Source organism: Amblyraja radiata, chromosome 14, assembly GCF_010909765.2.
Source record: "Amblyraja radiata isolate CabotCenter1 chromosome 14, sAmbRad1.1.pri, whole genome shotgun sequence".
In the NCBI taxonomy this organism is placed as follows: Eukaryota; Metazoa; Chordata; class Chondrichthyes; order Rajiformes; family Rajidae; genus Amblyraja; species Amblyraja radiata.
This window is the reverse complement of record NC_045969.1, coordinates 59,955,934-59,961,522: the sequence shown is the minus strand read 5'-3', so window position 1 is coordinate 59,961,522 and position 5,589 is coordinate 59,955,934. Positions and strand designations below refer to the sequence as shown.

The following is a 5,589-nucleotide window of genomic DNA, read 5'->3' as shown; positions in this document are numbered from 1 at the left end:
GCTGTGACCGCGTGGGTTTCCTCCGGGTGCTCCAGTTTCCTCGCACATCCAAAAGACATAAAGGTTTGTAGTTCAATTGGTCCCTGCACATTGCCTCTAGTGTGTAGAGAGTGGATGTGAAAGGGTGATAACATAGAACTGGAGTAAACGGATGATCGATAGTCAACGTGGACTCTGCGGATCGAAGCACCAGGTTCTATTCTGTGTCTCTAAACAAAATTAAACTAAACGACATACATGATTAATGTTTCATGTAACAATGCATTTAATTTATTTAATGTAATGTAACATGCAATAGTCATGATTATATTTGCTATTCATTGTAGCATTATTTTGATTCACATTTCAATTGTGATTTTCAAGGATCCTCCAAGTATCGTTTCATTCGACTGAGTCTGATCCTAATAGTACCAATATGGGTCTGGATTGTGTATAATTATCACAGTAGATTGAAGAAAGGAAAAGGTAATGTATACATTGTACATTTTATTTTGTAATTTAACTAAAAACTGAGTATATAAAAGTGAATATTGTCTTTAGTTCCCAGAGAGATTAAAATCATTTAAACAAAATTAGGGTGACAGCTTGTAGAGCTGCTGCCTCACAGCGCTAGAGAACCGGGTTAGAAACATAGAAACATAGACAACAGGTGCAGGAGTGGGCCATTCAGCCCTTCGCCACACTGATCATCTAAAATCAGTACCCCGTTCTTGCTTTCTCACCATATCCCTTGATTCCTTTAGCCCTAAGAAATAAATCTAACTCTCTCTTGAATCCTGACTACGGGTGCTGACTTTGTGTAGAGTTTGCATGTTCTCCCTGTGACCACTTGGATTTCCTCAGAGTGCTTTGTTTTTCTCCCACCCCAAAGATGTGCGGGTTTGTAGGTTAATTGACCCTCTGTAAATTGCCCCTAGTGTGCAGGGAGTGGATGTGAAAATGGGATAATGTAGAACTAGTCCGAACAGGTGATCGATGGTCGGCGTAGACTCGGTGGGCTGAATGGCCTGTTTCTGTCCTGTATCTCTGAAATACACTAAATATTCATGATATTTTTATAGAATCATCTGTCCATGACACAACTGTTGATATTCAAAGCATGAGAAACCGAAACAACACAGTAAATGAGGTGAGTAATTTAGTTTGATATTTACCCTTATGTTGTGTACACAATGTTCTAATATACACTGCGGTATTGTCCGCTTATATGGACAAATTCATCAGCACTATTGGATGTAATGGACTTTGTGGTTTTGCAGATAGTGAAGATGATTGTGATAGATTGTAGCAGGATTGGCCAGGTGGGCAGAGGGATGGTTGATGGAATTTAATACAGAGAAGTGTGAGGTGTTGTATTTTGGGATGTCAAACAAGGGCATTACCTACACAGTAAATGGTAGGCCTCTGGGTAATATTGTAGAGTAGAGGCATCTACCTGGGACTCGACCATGGTTCGTTGAAGGTCGAGTCACAGGTAGATAAGGTGGTCGAAAAGGCTTTTGGCACTTTGGCCTTCATCAGTCAGAGTATTGAGTATAGAAGTTAGGAGGTCATGTTGTATAAGACGTCGGTGAGACGGCATTTAGAATATTGTGTTCAGTTTCGGGCACTATGTTATAGCAAAGATATTGTCAAACTTGAAAGGTTTCATAAAATATTTACGAGGATGTTGCCAGGACTAGAGGGTGTGAGCTATAGGTAGAGATTGAGTAGGCTGGGTCTCTATTCCATGGAGCGCAGGAGGATGAGGGGAGATCTTATAGAGGTATAAATAATCATGAGAGGAATAGATCGGGTAGATGCACAGAGTCTCTTGCCCAAAGTAGGGGAATCGAGGACCAGAGTACATCGAAGGGGAAGGACAAGGTGAAGGGGAAAATATTTAATAGGAATCCGAGGGGTATCTTGTACACACAAAGGATGGTGGATGTATGGAACAAGCTGCCATGTCAGGTAGTTGATGCCATCCCATCCTTTAAGAAACAGTTAGACAGGTACACGGATAGGGCGGGTTTGGAGGGTTATGGACCAAGCGCAGGCAAGTGGGACTAGTGTAGCTGGGACATTGTTGGCCGGTGTGGGCGAGTTGGGCCAAAGGGCCTGTTTCCACACTGTATCTCCCTCTATGTCTCTATAACACAAGACATTCGGCAGCACGGTGGCGCAGTGGGAGTCACAGCGCCAGAGACCCGGGTTCGATCTTGACTACGGGGACTGTCTCCACGGAGTTCGTACGTTCTCCATGTGAACTCGTGGGTTTTCTCCGGGTTTTCTCCGGGTGCTCCCGTTTCCTCTCATTCTCCAAATTGGCTTCTGTAAAAACTATCACTAGTGTGTAGGATAGTGCTAGTACAGGGGTTAATCGCTGTTCGGCACAGACTCGGTGGGTCGAAGGGCCTGTTTCCGCACTGTTTCTCTAAAGTCTAATGCATCTGCAGTTCCTTGTGTCAGCAAACCCGAATTGTCACTGTTTGTTTACTTGTTTGTTTACTTGTTTGCCGTTTGCTTCCATCAGCTGGAATTATACTGCCAACAAAGTGAGATCCTTATTCCAAAGCACACTTCCTCTTCAAGGAGGCCTTGTGATCAACTGCATACCAGTCATTGGACATTGCTCGTGCAATGAGTTTCGTTGTTAATAACCAGTTGAAGAAGTGATGTTGCTACTAATATGCGTTGGATTCCATTCTCTTCAACTAAATCCACTATGCGTAAAATGACCTCAAATGCCTGGTTTACTCATTATAGTGAATGCAGGGTCTTTTACCCAGGATAGGGAAATCTGGCTGCGTTATTCAAGCACTTTGGGTTGTTTTCCAAGCCACCATCTGCTGTTAGTTCTTTGCGTATTTATTAAAGAAGTTCGGTTCTGTTACTTTTTTGCGTAAGAAAGAACTTCAGATGCTGGTAAAAAATCAAAGGTTTTGATCAGTCTGAAGAAGGATCTCGACCCCAAAACGTCGCCCATTCCTTCTCTCCAGAGATGCTGCCTCACCGGCTGAGTTACTCCTGCATTTTGTGTCTATCTTCTGTTACTTTTTTATTCTTCTACTCTGTGAAGACTTTAAGCTTGGAGTATAATTCCAGGGTCTCATTGCCCTCAATGTTATTTCTCACATCTTCAAGTGTATATCCTAGCGTTGATGAAATGACATATCTTGACCAAGTTTGATTAGACTTTAGAAATACAGCGCGGAAACAGGACATTTGGCCCACCGAGTCCGCACCGACCAGCAATCACCTCTTACACTAGCGCTATCCTACACACTAGGGACATTTTACAAATTTACCAAAGTCAATTAACCTACAAACCTGTATGTCTTCGGAGTGTGGGAGGAAACTGGAGCATCTGGAGATCCCACGCGATCAAGGGGAGAACATATAAACTTTGAACAGACAGCACGTGTAGTCAATCGGGATTAAAACCGGGTCTCTGCCGCTGTGAGGCAGCAACTCTACCGCTGCGCCAATGTGCCCCCTAATCATGCACCTTTTTGCACATAACATTAGTTGCACTCCGCAGACTGACTTTCACCTCTGTATCATTTTATACACACAAAACCTGATAGCGCGCGCGCGACAAACAAAACAGCTGTTAATCTTGCCCTTTTAGAGTTGGTCAGACACAGGTCACAATGGCAGATTATAGCAGGCACAGATATTCCCAACACACTGGGGGCAATTTACAGAAGACCACAAACCCGCACGTCTTTGGGACCTGGGAGGAAATTAGAGCATGGATGAATTAATTAACTCTGCCCGATATCTTTCCCTGGACTCCCCGTACTGAATGTGCAGCAGCTGAAAGTGATGGGAGTGAGTTTTCTCCTTAAACAGCTCAGTGAGTGGTCGGGTGAGTTTTTGCAGTTGGATGTCACTTCAGTAAAACATGAATTGCAGGCGCAAAGTCCTCTGATTCTAGCAATATTCCACCGTCATATCACACTGTCCCCTGCCAACAACAATCCCATCAATACCTCCCTGCCTGAGGTCATTTGTTGCCGGCCCTGATTTGTCCCAGTCTTTGCTTACTTCCAGTCACCCCCCCCCCCCTCCCCCCAGTCTGAAGAAGTGTCTTAATCTGAAACGTCACCTATCCACCACATAGACGTTGTCTGTCTCGTTGAGTTTCTCCAGCACTTTTTGTGTACCTAATTCTAGCAAGTTTTGTTGTTGGGAAAACTGAATACAATGGACTGGCCATTGTTAAGATCAGAAAATGACCCAAAGACTCAACGGCCAGGCAGTATCTCTGCTGAATATGGATAGATGATTTTCCTCTACGGTGAAACTGATGAGAAGGTTGTTTGACCTTGTTAAGGGACAAGAGTGTTATCATTTGTTGTCATATACACCGACAACAGAACAATAACATTCTTATTTGCAGCAGCATAACAGGCCTGTAAACACAAGGCATACAAAGAATATATAGCAAACAAAAATGCAATCCATTAATAACTCCAATACCATTGCAAAAAAACCCACAAAGTGTGTAGTGCAACTAAGGACAGTTTGGTTGATCTTGTGCAGTGTTCAAGAGCCTGATGGAAAGAAGCTGTTCCTGAACCTGGACATCACTATTCACACATTTCTGTACCTTCTTTATGATGGCAGGAATGAAATGAAAGCGTGGCCAGGGTGCTGTGGGTCTCTGATGATATTAGTTGACTTTTTGAGGCAGCGCCTCCTGCAGATCCCTTCGATGTTGGGGCGGTCTGTTCCTGCGATGGACTAGGCAGTGTCCACCACTCTTTGTAACCTGCTTCATTCCTGGGAGATGTTGACAATGATATCAGTGAAACAGATATTGCCCACAAGTGTCGCATGCCCATCGATCACTGACTAGTCCATGGACACACACATCCACACTTTAGCTTTTGCCCATTTGGTGTTTACTAATCAAATTTGTTACTGATTTCTCATGACTTTTCAATATAAATCAGGAACAGAGCATTTATGCCTCATTAGATTCAGCGAAAAATAAAATGACCATAAGATCATCAGATATAGTAGCAGAATTAGGGCATTCAGCCCATCGAGTCTGCTCCGACATTCACTCATGGCTGATCTAATTTTCCCTCTCAACCAATTATCCTGCCTTCTCCCCGTAATCTTTGACATCCATACTAATCAAGAATCTATCATTCTCCGCTTTAAAATTATACAGTGTCTTGGCCTCTACCACTGACTGCGCTAATAAATTCCACAGATTCACCACCATCTGGCTAAATAAATCCTCTCATCTCCGTTCTATTGTTATCCAAAATGTTCTAAAGTTCTAAAATTCCTCCGCTTCTCCAATTCTAAAATTAAGTAAATATCTTTCTAACAATAAGTTGGAATGTATACAGAGACAATTTACAATGATGTGACAGGACTTGAGGGAGAGGTTGAGCAGGCTTGGACTCCCTGGAGCACATGAGGATAAGGGGCTGGTACTTTATACATCAAATCTGGTACTTTATGTATCAAGTCTGGTACTTTATACATCAAATCATTTTAACTGATTCTAAATATTGCAGCACATGATTTAATTCTGGTTCTGAAAATTATTGTAGTCTTTCATTGTTTCTCATTCAAAGTCTTGAT

The 5,589-nt window shown here is 42.7% G+C and overlaps 1 protein-coding gene across 4 annotated transcripts in view; it reads left to right on the top strand.

Moving 5' to 3' along the window:
* Nucleotides 1-5,589, top strand: part of vtcn1 (V-set domain containing T cell activation inhibitor 1) — a 390,797-nt gene that overhangs the window by 184,561 nt on the left and 200,647 nt on the right. The window lies entirely within an intron of this gene.